Source organism: Cervus elaphus, chromosome 13 (genome assembly GCF_910594005.1).
Source record: "Cervus elaphus chromosome 13, mCerEla1.1, whole genome shotgun sequence".
In the NCBI taxonomy this organism is placed as follows: Eukaryota; Metazoa; Chordata; class Mammalia; order Artiodactyla; family Cervidae; genus Cervus; species Cervus elaphus.
In genome coordinates, this window is record NC_057827.1 from 12,600,689 (window position 1) to 12,619,920 (window position 19,232).

The 19,232-nt window shown below is 41.2% G+C and overlaps 1 long non-coding RNA gene across 1 annotated transcript; it reads left to right on the forward strand.

Moving 5' to 3' along the window:
- Positions 1-2,272: 2,272 nt before the first annotated feature.
- Positions 2,273-6,013, forward strand: LOC122706509. The gene is made up of 5 exons (XR_006344402.1): positions 2,273-2,410; positions 2,869-2,963; positions 3,690-3,791; positions 5,272-5,458; positions 5,976-6,013. It is a non-coding gene; the product is annotated as an uncharacterized LOC122706509 (long non-coding RNA).
- Positions 6,014-19,232: the final 13,219 nt, after the last annotated feature.

A 19,232-nucleotide genomic window follows, 5' to 3' on the forward strand; every position in this document is an offset into this window, starting at 1 on the left:
CTACTGTGCTTATTTTAGTGAGCTTCTTTTTTAAAAAGACAAAAATCAATATTCTCCCTTGCACGGCTGATGTCCTGGGGGATGAACTACGGGAATCATTGTTAAATTGCTGCTAGTCAGTCTGTGTGAGAGAAAAGGTCAATATTTTTCTTTTCTAGAAAGAAAGCCCTCTGCTTTCCTCTTGGGGGACAAGAGAATGCAGCAGCGGTAAATTACTGGATTTTGTGCCCAGATGATTGCTGGGGAGAATTCTACTCCTTGAATGAAAATACCCCTCCTCTCTTACGTTTCTTCCCTCTCACTTCTCACGCTCTTAACCCAGGAAGCAGTTCCTTTGGCCCAGGTCACTTGCTTGTCCCTGCAGAACTTCTCTGTGAGGACTTCGCCAGCCCCTTAACCGACTCCTGTAGGAGGTCAATCCTAGAGGTCGTCTCTGAAGAGTTCAGAACTAAAATGTCATTGTGATCAGTCAGGATAGTCTGGGTTATGTGGCGGTAACAAAAACTCCAGTCTTGGTTACTTAAAACCACTGGGTTTAATTCAATTTCTGTTCATACTACTCGTCCACTGTAGGTCAGCAAGTGCCTCTGCTCCTTGGAATTGTTCAGAGATCCAAGAGGAAGGAGACCGTCTCCTAACACTGACCGCTGAAGTGGTGGAGACAGAGTGGGATGAGCTGCGCTCCAACCCTGACGCTTTGCCTTAAAAGACACACATCACATCTGTTTATACTTCATCGGCCACAACAAGGGATAAGGCACACCTGCCTTCCAGATGCCCAAAAGGCAGAAGCAACTTGAATGTCTGTGCAAAGCCTTAACGATCCCTGTGGTCACCCATCCAACACCCTGGAAAGTCGGAGAGGTTCTGAGAGGCCGTCTCCTCTAGACTTCCTCCTGAGGGAGACAGCTTTCCTGCAGTTCGTGGATCGCCCCGTGGTGCTCAGCCTCTGCGGCAGCGTCTCTAGTGAGGCGGACTCACGGCTGCCGGTGGAGACCCTCTTGCTCTGGGGCGGCCCTGGTCGAGCTAAAGCTGCTTAGAGCCCGAGGGTCTGGAGCTTGGTTTCGTTCTCTGGCCATGAGACCCTGACTACACAGCTCACCTTGCTAAGTCTCTGTTTCTCCTTCTGCAAAACAGGAGTATTATTTTATTTAAATTTGAATTGAAGATTCGATAAGATAAGTTCTATGAAGCCCCTCTATGATTGTCACATAACCAAAGACAAAAAGGCTTGCTCCCTTCATCTTGCTCCTGCTGTGGGGTTGGATATATTGAAACTTCTCTGCACATTGTAGATGGTAAAAAAAAAATTAACTTGACTATGAGCACAGGTTAAAAACATAATATTTGAGCAGAAGTGGCTATGGAAAGGTTTTGAAGTCCAGGGGCGTAAATATTTATAAATTGCTCAATTATAATAGACATTCATTTATTTAAAACTAGATGGACTTTTATTTTTATCTTTTCTCTGCTTCCAGTTTCTTGCCTGGAGTGTATCCGTCTCCTTCTTTTACTTTGAATTACTTTTCCTGTCTCAATCTCTTTTCAATGTTCACTGACAAAAGTGGCCTGCATTTTCTCAGAATGTAGCATTTTTCTGTGACGTTGCCGACAATATGAGTACCTGGGCACTGTGTTTGGAAGCCATTGTGTCCGCCCTTGCTTTTTGGAATGAATGAGTGGGTGACATCTTCAAAGTGTCCATCAAGGTCTCTAGCGCTTAGTAGGTCCTCAACATATGGTCCCTCTTCTCCCTTCCCCTTGGGTCACCTTGGAGGGCAGTTCTCATGGCTGAAGCTCAATATGCTAAATAAAATTCAGAAACAAGTTGCTTGTCATTGCCCTTCATAAAATATTACCATCATTTTGGACAAATGTCTCAGAGGACATCTGGCTATTCCCTGTGAGTTATGATGATCTAGCAAAGCAATGGCTATTTGAAGAATGGTTAAAGGCATTCAAGAACAGTGGGTAAGCAGAAAATACAATGGGGTCAAGAGAGTGCTAGGGAGGAAGGGGGCAAATAACTTTCTGACTTTAAAATATATAAGTTGATATAAATACTGCTTTCCTTCAGACATGTTTTGTTGAATGAATACAGTGTTTTACAACTTCACTACTTAATTAGACAGGGAATCTGGAGAGCTGCTCTGAATTGCCACTTTAAAGAGAAACAGGATAGGAGCTCACTTGGGTGAATTACCTTACACTCTATCCTGTGCCCTGGGTGATACCTTTTGGTCTGAGTTCAACCTTCTCATTTTCCAGTTGAGAAGATGGGGCCTCAAAGAAGTCACAGAAATTCAAATTTGGACATAGGCATCCACTCAGATTCTCTCTGTCCTTCCCTCTGAAGTCAGATGTAGACTCTGGGGCCAGCTGGGGAGTGTACTGAGCAGAGATCCCACAGGTGAGACTTCCCTCCGTCTGGTTGTTGGGTCAGTATGGGAGGCTCCAAAACGCCTTTCCTGGGGAGATGGTGGCACAGAGAGATGACGCCTTTCTGAGACGACCTCATGACCTTCCAGATTTGCCCTTGGGATTTGCTTCAGCTCGAAGCGGCCTTGTTCCCTTCAGATGTATAAATATCCTAGATCTGAGATTTTGATCAAGAGGCAAAAGATCACTGAATGTTGTTAATTCTTGGGCTGGTCGGTTTCAGGAGGAAGAAAAAAAACTCATGCCGAGTGTTCTTGTATGAAACAGAGGCCGTAAAAATTGAGTATGTTTGATGTTGAAGCTGTCACATTCTGGGTTGATATTCTTACTGTCAGAGACAAGGACAAATGTCTGTCATTTGTTCCTCTGTTTTCTATTTGCTTCCCCTCCTCTCATCTTTTTTGTTTTTTCTTTTTCTTTTTGGAAAAGGCCCTAGGAAAGGACACCTTCTGCTTCTGGTAGGAATTTGCCTGGAACTTCAGGTGCAAGCCTTCCTTGACTTCTCTCTCCGACCACGTGGAAGGGTAATGTCTCACTCTCAGCACTCAGAGGCCTCATATCAGTGTTTCCCTGTAAGAGACTGTCACCTTTAATTCTTCATAATAGGGGAGGATATTCAGGTTGCATTTCCCATTGTAGAATACGAACTCCTCCAAGGGTGTGTCATCAACCGATTTATCCTTGAATCCCCCACAGTACAGTGCGTCCCCTTGGCAGTAGCTTAAAAATGTGTCTGAGAAGCATTTCGTCAGACACTATTGTTAGGTTGCCTCAGATTAACTGGCGGGCTGTGCTGAAGCCCATGCAAATCTAAGTGTGTGTGGCCTTCACTTCAGGGAGACGAGGGTAACGTGCATGGGAGGTAACAGATCTTTCTCTGGTGGTTCTGACCAGTATGACTGCTATTTAGCACATGGCAAGGCCTGTACAAAGTGCATGGCACACTTGGACAAAACGTCCAAGAAACCAGTATCTCAGGGTGAATTTGAGATGAGGCATGGCAAATTCGGACATCAGGAGGCCACATTAGAACCTGCCAGGGTGCAGGGTGGCGAGTGTTCACAGTGAGCTTCCTGTGGCATGGAGGTGGCAGGGGCCCTGATTTGCAGGATTTGCTGATTTCTGCGGTGTGGGTGTTATCCCCGTGGCTGGCTTCAACGTCAGCAGCTTTAGAGTTGGGAGGAGACGCAGGCACTGTGAGTCTCCTCCAGCACACCCCAGACTGACCTTATCCCCTTTCGGGCCCACAGACCCAGTAGGGTGGTGGGGCTGCCCTGAAGTCAAGGCTGTGTGGGGTCTGGGTTTCGGATGACCTCGTTTTCTGTGGCTCTATCAAGCCATCCGTCTAGCAGGTAAGGCTAGTATTTCCAAGTTTATGATTTTCCCATGTCATGAGCCTTTCTTTAGGCCTTATTAATTCTGCTTCTGTTGCCAATATAGTGCCTTGGACGTCAGAATTAATAGCTAAACACTTGGAACTGAAAGCTGGCTGCATTCTGAGCTCAAACAGCTGGTAGCAATGCAAAAAAAAAAAAAAAATAGTTGCATCATCTTTTTGATATTATGTAGCTTTATAGAATTTGAATACTTCTAAAAGCTAGATTAAGTCCAACTGGTCTGGGTATGAGATGGCAATAATATGGGGATCATTAAAACTGTGGAAATCCCCACCTAGAATGGTCGCTTATCTTCATTCATTTCCATGTACACTCTGGATGAGGAAAAATGTTAAATTAATTGTTTAATTAGAAATTAATCTCAGAATATGAAATGTGGAGTCAGACAGACCTAGATTCAAGATCTAGCATTGTGACCTCTGGCCTCTGTAAGCATTATTGTGCTCATCAACAAAATGGGTATGATGATGATAACAGTAATGCTGATGATAGTAAATTCTTAGAGCAATTATGAGGCTTACAAAAGAGAATGCTTCCACGTTGTTCAGCACATACAATGTCCTATATGCTGAACTGGCGATGATCGAGGACCCTGAGATGCTTCATCAACACCAGAAGTCTCATGATACTTTCTTGGTTAGTGCTGCTTTGGTGCTTTCTTTAATACAGATGTTCATCTTTGTGAAGCAAATTATATTGTTTGAATTGATGCTTACAAAATCCTGAGATATATACACTTACCTGATTTATTGCCATCTATTAAACCAATGTGCTCAGCACGGGTTGTTTGAGTGTGAAGCTAGGAGGCTCTGTCCGGCGCTCTTCATGCCCAGGACTGGCCTCTGCCACCCCAGAAGGTGGGAAGTGTCACAGAACAGAGGCTGCTTGGCCCAAACTCTTCCAACCACAGCAGCTGCTCTTCAGGGAAGGTACAGCCTTCATCAGACTTGGATTGTCCTCTGAGGATGTTTGGGAGGTGAAAACTACAAATTGACTCAGAGGGTTAATGAATAGTTATTATTGGTGATTGAGGATGAGTTAAAGTTACCTTTTCCTTGAGTTATATTTTTCCTCCAGTTGTCCAACATTGCCCACAGTATATAGTTGTGGGGTGTCTTTACAATTCTATTAATTTGATCACTGTGTTATTTAATCCTGTAAGGGGAAATTTGTACTGATACCTACTGATTGACAAGAAAATCAAATGAACCAAAAGCCAAATTAAAAGATAGCTCATGTGGCACAGAGGGGCTTTCCTCCAAAGAACACAGTATGAAAAGGGACAAAAATAACTTACAGTGTAGAAACCTGACCAACATGACCTCAAGGTCAACATCAAGGTCAAGATGAGCAATGATGAATCATGTTGATAGTGTATATCCTTGATATGATGTGATGTGAGAATGGCACTTTCCCGCTGTGATTTTCCTTCCAGAACACGTAACTGTTCTCTAATCATGAGGAAAACAGCAGACATCACAATTTGGGCGTATTTTTAAAAATAGTTGGCCAGTATTTCTCAAAACTGACAAGGTCGTCAAAAACAAGGAGCGTCTGAGAAACTCTCCCAGCTAAGAGAAGCTTAAAGAAACATAACGACTAAATGTAACATAGAAGCCTGGGTAAGATTCTGGATCAGAAAATGGGCATTAGGTAAAAAGTAAGGCAATTGGAAAGAATTTGGTTAATACTGTACCAATATTGGTTCATGAACTGTGACAAATGTGTGTGAGCTGTGCCACACTCATGGAAGATACTAGCAAAAGGAGAAACTGGGTGAGGGTATATACAGACTCTACACTTTGCAATTTTTATATGAATCTGAAGTTATTCTAAATTAAAAAAAATCCATTGAAAGCAGGCAGCTCGGCCTTGAGGCTTGTTTCGCTTATTCACTTATTCATTTATCTATTTTTGAGAATAAAATTAAAAGTCATAATTGTGGCTATAAAACTGTTCAAAGAATTGGGAACTCTCTGATGGTCCAGGGGTTGAGACTCTCTGCTTTCACTGCCGAGGGACCAGGTTCAATCCTTGGCCAGGGAACTAAGGCCCCACAAGCCGCAGACAAACAAAAACTACTCAAAGAATAAAAAGGTGAAAATATAACTCTTGATCATATACTTTTGACCATCCAAGGGGAGAGATGTGAATGTGCAAGGAGAAGGAAAGTGCTGTGGAAGTGAAGAGACGTCCGGAGAGATGGCGGGAGTCGGGGCAGGAGACGGCCATAAATTGGAAATCCAGCCTGGCACGGAGCAGAGGCTCAGGTACCAAATCCCACTTGAAAAAGAAACATAAGAAGCTACTGGGTTGATGGAGACAGCAAGGTTTCCATCTTGCACCTAGTCTGTTCTTGCTGCTCAAGTTGAGACACATCCATTGCCTTTTTACAACCATAGTCTACAGCTTTATTGGCTGTGGGGCTGAGGAATGTTTGTCCCGGGGTCAGAAGTTCCACCTTGCTGCATCCCTAGGCCCTTTCAAAATAATACTTTATCAATATAATAATTTTAAAATGACTTTGCCTAAATAAAACTTGCCACAATGTTATGATAAAAATAATAATTAACTGGAAGTTCAGCTGTTGCCTAACAAAATTTACAGGAAGTGAGAAATGAGCATTTTAGTGTTTTCCAAATAGCCTACTTTAAACCCAAGTTTATACACTTAGTAAATGAAGAGACCTTAGCCATAAGATAATAATTAGTTTACATTCTTTGTGGTGCTGGGAATGTCTACGGGCCTGAGTTTTGCAATGCCTCTAAGCGTCTTTCACCTTTCATTTGGGGACAAAATACCATATTGGTCATTACCTGGCAGGACTTTAGCATGACAGCAAGAGCTGGTGAGCAGACAAAAATGGCAGCAGAATCACACTTGACTTTGTGGCTCCAGGTAGTGGTTTTATGTATGAGTCGTTGTACACGACTTTTGCTTATCTATCGTGAGTGCTTGCAAAATAATTTGTATTTGAGCACTTCCTTTCATGCATTATTTTTAGTTTACTGGAGTTTCTCGTTCTCTTTTCTTACTGAGAAAACAAACATATACCCTTTGTATCACATTTCTTGACTTTCGGCTGCTGAATCATATTGTTGAATAAAATCACTTTAATTTTCTTATGTTTACCAAGCATGGTAGGACTTCCCTTGTCTTTGGATCAATTTCTAGCTTGTTACACAGCATGGATGCCAGGGGTTCATTTTGTTTCATCCGAAGTTAATTTCTCTGTTGTTTTAGATCCTACGTTTTCTTTCATTCTGCCTTTGTTTTCATTTTCCTGAAGTATCTCAAACAATTTTAAAAGATTTTGTGTTTTTTTTTTTTGGTGCGTCTAAAAAAGCATTCATTTTATTATTCCTGACTGACAGTTTGGATAATATGGAATTCAAGATTTGAAATAACTTCTTTTTATAACTCTTAAAGCATCTCTTCATTATCTCCTAGCAGTTAATTTTTCCGATGGTAAGTCTGATGCCAATCTGATTCTTATTCCTTTGCAAGTAAACTATTTTTCCATTTCTCTAATAGTTTTTAAGGCATTTTTTTTATCCTGGCATTCCATGATTTGTTTACAATCTTTAATTCACTGCTTAACATTCAATGGGATCTTTCAATCATAATCCTATTTCTTTGGTAATTTTTAATTGTTTTGATTAATTTTCTCTTCTCCATGAAAAAAACTGTATCTATTGAACTTCATGGATTTATCTGTGTTGCTTTTTCCCTGTCTTAATATTTCCTCTTTTTCTTTTTGAACAATTTCATAGAGATTTCTTTGACTTTATATTTCAGTCCTTTTTTTTTTCTTGTTTAAAGTTCAGGATATTTTTAATTTCCAAAAACTCACTTAGTGTTCCTACTTTTGTTTTTTGGATTTCATAATGGGACTTTTCCCTGGGATTCTAACAGCTCTCTTCTATTCCCTGACTTCTTTGCCCTGAGGTTGAAAGTTATATTTCCTCATATTGGTTTTTCTCATTCATGTTACTTTTTTTTCCTCCTTCAAATATCTACTGACTCTTGGCTCATATTTGTGAATGAAAAGGTGTGTTGGTAAGTGCATCTGCTGGCTTGGCTTTCCTAGGTTGTTGATCACTTCTGTCTCTGCGCGTGGGCCAGTGTGACTACAACCCAACTTCCCGAGGGTAGGCAGGTTGACAGACAGGCTGACGTCACCTTCTCTGTGCATCCTCCATGCGACAACATGGGGGCTTCAACGTGGAGACGCATCATCCACCTGAGAAGCCCGCATGTTCTCCTGGCCAAGGCTTCATTTGCTTTAGAGAAGTCCCTAGGTTCATTCTGGAGGTAACAAACATTGCTTCCAGTGGCCTGGAAACAGACCCACAAAGTCACAGTGCTTAAGGGAGGGCGCCGGTCCCCCAGACCTATTCTCCCATGCCCCCTTTTCCTCTTGTTCCCTAAGTTTCTTCATCCTAGGAAAACTGGCTCTAATCTCTCCTCCAGTTGACTTTTGCACTTATTATGGCAGATGGCACCTTCTGCTACACGCACACACACACACACACACACACAATCAATATCTAATTTTAACCAGCCTACTTTCTGTGTCTTAGAATAAAGTTTATGTTTTGCTGATTGCCTTACCATTCAACCCTTAGTGTCTTAAAACAGTCCTGGATTTATTTCCTGTTTCCTGCCTCGGTTCTGTACTTTCAATGGGAGATTTTGTGGAAGTGAATGTACATGAGTGTGCTCTATCTACCATATGGAACAAGAAATCCTTTTAATTTATTCTTAATGGTACAGGTGGGACCAAAGCATCCAACTCTCCTTGGACTGTGAATAAGAAAATGGAAAGAGGCGTTCACTGAATACTTTAATCAAGAGAAAATTCTTATCATGCATGCGTGCTAAGTCACTTCAGTCGTGTCCAACTCTTTGCAACCCTATGAACTGTAGCCCGCCAGGCTCCCCTATCCATGGGATTCTCCAGGCAAGAATACTGGAGCGGGTTACCATGCCCTTCTCCAGGGGATCTTCCCCACCTAGGGATCGAACTGACACCTCTTCTGTCTCTTGCATTGGCAGGTGGGTTCTTTACCACTAGCACCACCTGGGAAAGCCCCAATTCTTATACAGTGGTTAAAAGAGGAAGTTTAATTCCAGGTCCAACACTCCCTAAGCTGAGGGCCTAGGGGCTCATTTCTTAAAGGCTCCCTGACTCTCTTTCCTCATCCTTATAATCAGAGATAAAACCAGTATCTTATTTAAGGGATGGTATGAGGGTTGAAAAAAGGCTCCAAGCCTGAAACGCAATACACCGTCAACAAATGTGTACTCTATAACGTGTGCCTTTTCCAATGCTGTCTGCAAAATTTTTGTTGAAACTGTGCAAGGTTAAGTCTGATATAGATATTGTTTATATCTCCACTTCAACAAAGAATCATACACATTTGGTCTAAAAAACGGCATCATAAGTGACAAACCTCAGGTTAACCATGAACAAGGCTGGAAGGGGCTGTCAAGTCTGGCATATGCAATCGGCTGGTTTCTCAGAAGAAGAAAACATGACCCAAGAAGTAGGAGTTGATGACCATGTGACAGCCCTCATCTGTATCTGTATCCAGGTCTCCCAATTCTCCATGGAAAAGGGCAAAGGACACCTAGTTTTTGCCAGGCATTGCTCAAGTCTCCTTTAACCCTCCCGACCAAAAGCTACTTCTGCTATTTCTATATTTTATGGAGAGAAAATTGAATGTAGCAGAGAAGCAGCTTATGTGGAACTGAGTCTTGAAGTCAGCATGTAGAGGGAGAAGTATCTACAGTTGAGTCATCCTGAATTTCCTGCCATGGATCGCTACAATGGAGAGCAATATATTAGACTGCCCATAAATCCAACACAACATGTCCTCCATCCCGCTGCCTTGAATCAAACCATTATTTCTTCAACCAAACATCAGGTAAAGCAGTGGACTTGCAATTAGCAGTGTGTGATGTATGAAAAAAGTGAACTTTATCACAGGAATCTCCTGGATGGAAGAGAAGCCTGAGATCTCAGCTGAGGATGGCAGAGTCCCCTGGTCTGTGTCCCTGTTTCTCTGGGACTTACTGAATGAAACAGTGGGTTTTTCATTAAACCTATCATTAAAAGGGTTTTTACCTTTTAATTCTCTTTCTTTTTCACAGATTCCTGCAGTTGAATTGTGAAGTTCAGCTAGTATAGAACGGAAGCCCCCTGCTAGTTGAATAAGTCAGACAGCTGGAGGATGGGAGGTTTGGAGATTTGTACCCATCCTCCGAGGTCCAAGCTCTTTTCCTGGGCTCCTCCCTATGGTCCCAACGGGGACTCCTGTTCTCTAGTTCACCATGCTGGGCTAATTTAGTTCAGTTTGACATTCAACACACACGGCTTCTGTTTTCTGCTATAAATCTCCAGACGTTTTATGGACCAATAATGTCCAACGTGTACATGGACTGTTCTGCTGCTTGGTAATTACCACTGACCTCTTTCCAAGACCCTTCTCCATAAAGAGGCCACCTCTTTGGGGCAGCTCTGCCATCCCCTTCTCTCCAAGGCTGTAGGTGGAACAACCAAGTTCTTAATTAGGCAGCCTGCACAGGGAAGCTTGGTGTCAGATTTCCAGGTCAGCCTTTGATAGAGGGGTAATCAGGGGAGGTGATGCATTGACTTTGATTAAAGAGCTGTGATGAATCAAGATAAAATTGACATTTAATTTCTTTTGGATGAACTAATCTTGTAGACCAAACTTAAAGGTGAATTGTCTTCTCTTTTGGTCTGTGGGGCAGGGGCAGTTGCCCATGATGGAAAAGGTAACCCTGAAAAAAATTGCTATAATTTCTTTCTTAAATCGCTGATATTTAATTGAACACAGGCTCATGGGGGTGATTTAGTGGAGTTACAATTCCTCTCAAAGTTTTTTTCCTAATAGAATTCCACCCAAATCTTTGCAGTACTCAAGAACAACTTAAGCACATGCCCCTGCTCTCCACTGGGGACCCTATCCATGAGGGATCCTGACCACTTCTTGAGCATCTCATTTACCACCCTAGCTGCCTCACTCCTTAAGTCAGTGGGAAAATGATCCTTTGTAATTCAAAAAACAAAAACAAAAAACCCCTAAATCAAACCAAAATAAAATCCTGGGTGTACAGCAGCACAGGTAGAGTAATGATATGCTTTGAAAAAAACTACCACAAAATGTGTGATTTTTTTTTCCTAATTGAACTGATATACCTTTTCAAAAAGAGGAAAGAGCTTCAGGAGATAATTGTGCTGGCTTTTTATTGTCAAAGAAAAATAATAGGAAAACAGTAACTCACCTGTCAATAAACCAGGCTACTGTTAGATATTCTCAGAATGTACACACACACACACACACACCCAGTGCCCTGACAATCTCCACGGTGAAGTGACTTATGACTGCAGTGGGTTCTCAGGCTTTGGATGCCTTGGTCGTGGCGAGGGCGGGCAAGGAGCTCCCGCGAAGCAGCAGCCTCTTATCAGTAGATGGGAGTAGAGCACCGCGGATGGCCCGCCAGGCAGCCGGGCTGCAAACGTTGCCCCGCTTTCAGCCTCTCCTGCTCTTTTGGCGTTACTGCAGGGAACAAAATGAAGACAAGCAGAGGCGGTGAATCAGATAAGAGGACTTTTAAACCCTTGTCACACAAGGACTTACGAGATCGAGGCAGTAACGTAGCAAATTCAGGAAACTGTATTTCCTGCTAAGCTGTGCGTTTCATTTTGCACTTTAATTTGCTTAGGAAATATAATGATTGCCTTTTGCTTTAATTCTCACATTCTTTCTCTTCCCTCTCTTCTTGTCTTATTTGTTTCCTCTTTCCTTTATAGCTACAATTCCTTTCGTAGTCATAACATCCTTTTTGGAGTGAAGTATAACTAAAGATTTTTAAATGGTTATCAATGTTTCTTGTGAAGTGTCTGATTATGAAAAGTTTTCTCAAAAGTACAGAAGGAAATGAAGTCAAAAAATTTCTAGTATAACTTTTCTATTTTCTTTGGAAGAAGATCAGGTAGGATTTAAACTATTGTCCTGGTGTTAGTTAAAATACCATACCCTAGCATAGATATTATATATAGAGAACCAATAAAAATATATAATAAATTTAGATATAAACTTGTAAATGCTCCTCTATTCTTGGCATATTTGTCAACATGAGTGAGTATAAAGATTTTCTTTTAATTAATTAATTCATTTTTTCTTTATCCCCATTTCTTGCTCTCATGCCAGCCATCCCCCTCGTTTCTTCACAGGCAACTATGCTAATGCATTGCATATACCTATATATACATATATATATATATATGTGTATATAGTACATGTTCTTAGAAAACATGTATTGCTGTTTGTGAGCATGTTTTCTAATTTACATTCATGATATTGTGCTATGGACCTCATTCTATTTCTTTTTCCACTCAGTCTTCTGATTTAGGAATCTATTCACATTGTCACGGGTGCGGCCAGTCTCTTGCCCCCAGGAGCTGCAGAGGATTCCAAGCTATCAAATGATGCATCTCCATTCCCTCACAAGTGGACAACTCGGTTGCTGATAATTATCCATGTTCCAAACAATACTGTGGTGAACATTCTTACTCCTGCCTTCTTGTGGACTTGTGTGGCTCTGAAACGTATGCCAAGAAACAGCATCGCTGTGTTGCTGGATATACCATAACTAATTTGACGGCTCCGTTTTATGTTCCTACTAGCAGCTCCCTATCAGACATCTCTGTATCCTTGACTAGAAGTTGTCCAGAGAGCAGGGAAGTTCTCTCTGCTTATTCAGATATTCTTTTATATTCTTTGTTAGACTTTAAAAACATTATTCATAGAAATTTTGTATATTCTTGAGTAGATTTCCAGATGTTTTATAATTGTTTCAGTTATTGTGTCTTTTCCTTAAAGATATATTTTCTGGTTGTTTATTGCTGGTGTTGACAAATTCTATTAATTTGTAAGCAATTTTGCACTTAGCAAATTTTCTGAACAATCTTAGTGATTCTAATAGATTATGTGTTGATTTTATTGTATTTTATTGGTAAGGAATATATTGCCTGCAAATAATAATACTTCGCTTCTTTATCCTTACACATTTTACTTATATATCATTTCTCAAAGTATTATGCTAAATAGTGACAGTAATAATGGGAGTTCCTGTCTTGTTTCTAGTCTAAAGGCAATGTTTGCAATTTTCCCATTAATTTTAAAGCTTGCTATAAGTTTCTAGTTTTATATATATATATATATATATATATACACACATACATATATATATAACACACATATATATATAGTCAATTTAATGAAGTTCCTTTCTGTTTCTAGTGGGATAAGATATGTTTCTGTATCTATTGACATGATCATATGATTTTTGGTCTGTGGTATATTGAATTGATCGCTTTCTCAAATATTGAAATATTCTTACTTTTGGGGGAGGGATGTTTTGGTGATAGCAAAGTAGGATGACTCTAATAAGAAATTCTCAGCAGTAAATTTCTTTGATACACTGTGCTAATTTATTTTGCAAATTACATTTATTTATTTATGCTTTTAATCAGTTAATATAGTTTTTGATTTGTCTGTATCAGGCCTTGGATTGTATACTCGGGATATACTTTTCATTTCATCAATATTGAGTCTGGAAAGTGAGTGACTTGGTTCTACGGTAGCTGGGGTTTCCACTGGCTCTCTCTGCTGGTAAAGTGGTAAAGCCTCTGTTGACTTTTGTCTTGGCTGTAAAAGGTAGGTTGTCAGTTCTTACTGCCATTTAAGAAGGTAGGGGGCGGGGGAGCGCTAAGATGGAAAGCAGGTAGCCTTGGGAAGTAGGAGCTGAAGAAACTTCTTTGCATATGAGCTAGGCTTCCATTCAGGTTCACGGCCAATAGTATACGGACCAGTTGCTGAATTCACCAAGACTTAAAAAAAAATACTGTGATCTCCTTGTCTATTGCTCAGTTGCTTTGGTCACTTTGACACAGTTACAAACCAATGAGAATGATAGGCAAGCCTTGCAAAACAAGTGTTAAAAAAAAAAATCCCAATTGAAAATTATTGAAACAATGAAAATAGAACTCATTCTCAGCCAAAAAATTTTTTTTTTCTGAGAAAATATATCAACTTAATAAATACTCTGTTCTTGAAGGGAAGAAGGATGCGCTGTGAAAAAGATTCCAGCTTTGAATCTGAGCTGTGAACTGCAGATGCAAACTGCATGGTCACCGGAGGCCCACATGGCTGAAGTATTAGGTGGTATGTGGTCAGGGTGCTCCTGTCACTGAAAATGGTTTGGGAAGAAGTAACAACTTAGGATACTTGAGATGAGGTGATTGGATTTTCGGCTCCCTCTTCTCACCTAATTGAATGTGTGAATAATCTGTCTGCGCGACGAGCTCATGCCCATGGCTCTTCTCTCCAGCATTTGTATGCGGTGAGCATGTGCGTGTGTATGAATTCACACCAAATCTCACAGGCTCTATTTTCCTGCAGTGAGATCTGTGTACCCCAGAACAAAATGAAAAATGGCTTCTTAATCGTGATAATCTTTGCAACTTTACCATGCAGTCTCCTGGTTGTTTTCTCTGACCTGTCATAAAAGCAGGGGATGAAGATGAGGCGGCGACCATTCAAGGGGATTGTTAAGGAGCTTCTGCAGCGTGTTGGTATATGTGTTGCACTCAGCAGGGGCCACTTGATTATGTATAAGTGTAATATTTGCCTGTGTGTCTCCTACCCCGACATTTGAGACGTTGATTTTCTTTCAGCCACTCCCCTATTGTGAGGCTGCTAAGTATAGGCTAGACTCTGATCCTATGGGAAAATCTCTCTGTGGTCTGAAATCCTTTTAAGGATTAGCATCTCAACTAATGTCATTGCATATTTCCATATGAGCTGAACTAAACTACTGGATCAATTTGCCTTAATAATCTGTGACTTCCTCCCACTTTTCAACCTTAAATGTCTGCAGCTTTGGGCAGACTTAATATACCCTAGAGGGTGAACATTGGGGAAGTCAGCATGAATTCCCTGGAAAGGCAGCTTTATGTTGGAGTCTTAAAGAGGACGAGGGAAGAGGGGGAAGGGTGCTGCAGGCAGGGGCATAGAGAGGACAGTGAGTTAAAGATGCAAGGGCCAGTGGCCCATTTGGGGAGGTGAGGGAAACGGCTTGGTAGAAGAATGGGAAGCAGCAGAGTGTGGGGAAGATGGAGCAGGCAGACCATGCGTTTCATGTCAGCTGTTATCCTCGCTGACTCCGGAAGCCACGGCAGTGTTTTAAGCCCTAACTTTGCACGCACTTAGGCTCTTGTGGCTTTCTCAGCCTGTGAATCTGCCTGGTTAGCTTCTGTCTTCATAGGAGGCCAGCTTAAGATCAACTTCTCCAGAGTAAAAATATGTATCTAAACTTGGGGCATTTGTCATTCTTTAGGTTAGAATCTTTCCTCCTTTATCACCTCTTGTTTAGGCATACCCCTGCAATAGTAACTTCACCTAAAACTGGTAAGTAAATAATGCCCCTATGATTCTCATTACATTAAAAAAACTAAGATTGTGGCATCCGGTGCCACCACTTCATGACATACAGATGGGGAAACAATGGAAACAGTGACAGACTTTATTTTCTTGGGCTCCAAAATCACTGCAGATGGGGACTGCAGCCATGAAATTAAAAGACATTTACTCCTTGGAAGAAAAGCTATGGCCAACCTAGACAGCATCTTAAAAAACAGAGACATTACTTTTCCAACAAAGATCCATCTAGTCAAAGCTATGGTTTTTCCAGCAGTCATGTGCAGTCATGTATGAATGTGAGAGTTGGACCATAAAGAAGGCTGAGCACCGAAGAACTGATGCTTTCAAACTGTGTTGTTGGAGAAGACTCTTGAGAGTCCCTTGGACTGCAAGAAGATCCAACCAGTCCATCCTAAAGGAAATCAACCCGGACTATTCATTGGAAGGACTGATGCTGAGGCTGAAGCTCTAATATTTGGCCACCTGATGTGAAGAGTCAACTCATTGGAAAGATTCTGATGCTGGGCAAGATTGAAGGCAGGAGGAGAAGGGGACAACAGAGGAAGAGATGGTTGGATGGCATCACTGACTCAATGGATATGAGTTTGAGCAAGCTCCGGGAATTGGTGAAGGACAGGAAGCCTGGCGTACTGCAGTCCATGTGGTCGCAAAGAGTCAGACACAACTGAGTGACTGAACTATACTGAACTGAATTGATAATTCTCAAGTTATCAATTTGTTAACAGTACAGGACTCCAACATCCTCAGACTTCTGTTTTTCAGTTGCATTCCTGAAATCCACAGTTATGAGTCATGTTGATGGTGTCACACCTCATGAAGGTCAAGAAAAGTTAGCTGTGGGGGAGAACACTTCTTCTGGCCAAGACGGAATGACATGGACTTGATTTACCCTCTTACCCAAAGCTACTGAATTTACCTTTGAACTCTACGCTAATTCAGTTATTCTCACCAAGGACTCAGAGTATGTGTGACTTAGACTCATGGTAACAAGATCAATCATGAATTTTGGATTGTATAACTTTTTATGGCTTTGCAAGCATGACACTATAATGGAAGGGGGCTTCCCAGATGGCTTAGTGGTAAAGAATCTGCCTGCAAGGCAGGAGATGTGGGTTCCATCTCTGGGTCAAGAAGATTCCCCTGGAGGAGGAAACGGCAACCCACTCTAGTATTCTTGCTGGGAAAATCCCAAGGCCAGAGGAGCCTGGTGGGCTACAGTCCAGGGGGTCACAATGAGTCAGACATGACTGAGTGACTAGTAGGTATTCACTGTAATGGAAAGAGTATTGATTTACAAAGAACGCTAGGTTCATGGGGTCACAAAGAGTCAGACACGACTGAGTGACTGAACTGAACTGAACTGAACTAGGTTCTTGGGAAAGACAGCGTGGAAAGGAAAACCAATGTTTGCTGCATACTTCTTATGTGCCAGGGATGTGAGGAGCATCTCCCATGTATTATCTCATTCACTCCTTACTCAAATCTTGTGAGGAATGAGTTATTGTTTCTGGGCACAAAAACTGAGAATCAAGGGTCTTGTTCAAAGTCAAACAATGATAAAGGGTCACATTGTGCACACTTTTTCTATTGCACTGAGCTGAATGATGGTGTTGCTTTTTATTTTCCTAATTTATTTCAGGCTAGTTTGTAAGTAGACACGCACAGAATAAAACATTAAATGCTCACTGAGAGCCAGGATCTTGTCTCATGAATTTTTGACTCCCTAGAGCCTATGTCAGAACCTGTCACCTAGTGTCTGGGAATGTTTGCTGGATGTTTGAGAGGAAGAAAGAGAGAAGGAAAGAGAAAGAGGGAAATAAAAGAGAAGGAGGAAGGAACATGGAGAGAATAAGAGAAAAGAGGGAAAAAGAATAAAAGGGTAAAACCCAAGCAAGAAAGGGGGCATAATTAACCAAGAAACAGGCTATAAGAAGACCACTGTAATTGAGCATGCAGTTTCATGAGGCACTTGCTGCTGGTTAGTGGGACTGAAGTCATGTTTGACTTCATCCATGAGTCAAGACCAGGATATCACGATTCCTGCTTCTGTCCGAGACTAAGTAACATGGACTGGATTTACCCTCTCACTTGAAATAACTGAAAAAAAATCAGACAAAATATATGAAAAAGTGGTTTTCGAGATAGTGGACATTTAGGCCTGAAGGACAGTGAGGCCTGAGAGAGGGAAACAAACCAAGTGAATCCTACAGTGGCCCCCGGCTCACTGTCTGGAGAGTTTAGGGGTCGCTGCACAGGGAGGGTAAGTCCAGGCACTGCCAGGGGTCTCTCTGAGTTGAGGAGATGGAGAAGGGGACATAGAGGCCAAGAGTTTATGGGGTAGAGCCCCAGACAGAAGAGAATTCTAGGGAGTCCCTGCTGAGTCTTCAGTTGTGATTGATCCGCACACATGTGGGAGGAGTCTACCCAAGGCTTTGGAAACAGAAACAAAAAAGGATTAGTATGAACAATCCCCAGGACTCCCATAGGGCCCAGAACAGTTCCTTTTACCACCAGCCAGAGTGGAAAACCTCAGCAGTATACTAGACATAAGATATAGTATTCATAAGAATTCTGTCTTATTCAGTGCATCGTAGGTGGGGAAACGTAGCCCTAAACTAAATGTTTTATTTTGAAGTAACAGAGCTGGCTCAAAACAATAAAATTTATGATGTCTGGAATTCACTTAAAAATTACCATCCATAAAAAAATCAGGAAGATATGAACATAATGAGGAAAAATAAAATCAATCAATCTAAACTGTTGGGGAAATAACATAGACAATAGAATTACCAGACAAGAATATTTAAACAGCTGTAATTGTATTCCACATATTCAAGAAGCTAGAAGAAAGAGTGATCATATTAAGAAAATATGCAGAATATACAATAAGTCTCTTACATACACATGAGTTCCTTTCTGAATGCACTCATAAGTCCAATTTGTTCTTAAGTTCAACATAGCTTAGGTACCCAACTAACACAATTGACTATACAGTACTGTACTGTAACAGATTTGTAGTACTTTTCATGTAAACAATACATAAAAAAACAAAAAATAATGAAAAATTTAATCTTACACACAGTACCTTGAAAAGTAGAGTAGTCTAGTACAGCTGCTGGTAGCACTGAACTGCATTCTGAATAGCTGCTGCAGTACCATTCTTCGTTCAGGTTTTGTACCGCAAAAACTAACCATGCCTCTTCAAAGAAAATCCCCATGTTATTTCCTGCATCATGAATCTCTTCTTACTCTTATCTCTCTTCCTCTTTTCCCTGGGCCTCCAATTGCATCAGGTCTTCATTAGTAAGCTCATCGTATCGTACAAGGAGAGTCCACTAGAAATGTCCTCTTGCAGTTCTAGCTCCAGCTTCTTGCTGAGGGTTGCTAAGTTGCCATGTTTCTTCTTTAAGTCTTCATGAAACTCTTAGATTCCTCTTGAATCAGAGTTAAACTGAGTGGGAATTGAAGCTGATGTTGATCCTACATCCACATGTTGAGGAATTTCTCCATCTCCTCCATCACTTTTCCATGCTACTTTGATAGTATTGTCAACATAACTGGCACAGCAGGCTTCACGTATTCCATGATCTTGTCCTTGTTCTTTAGAATCACGCTGATGGTTGAACAATTCATGTCATAAGAATGAGTGATGTCAATCATCTTTTCACCTCACTCCACTTTCTCAATGATTTTCACTTTTGTTTCCATCATTATCCCTTCTTAGCAGTACCAGCTACATCACCACTGCTTTTACACTTGCTTTTGGATATCCTGGACTTGAAATAAAGATACTGTATTCTATATAATACTGTATAGTAAAGTACACAAAAGACAACCAGTTGTCAAAGATGCACACATGTGA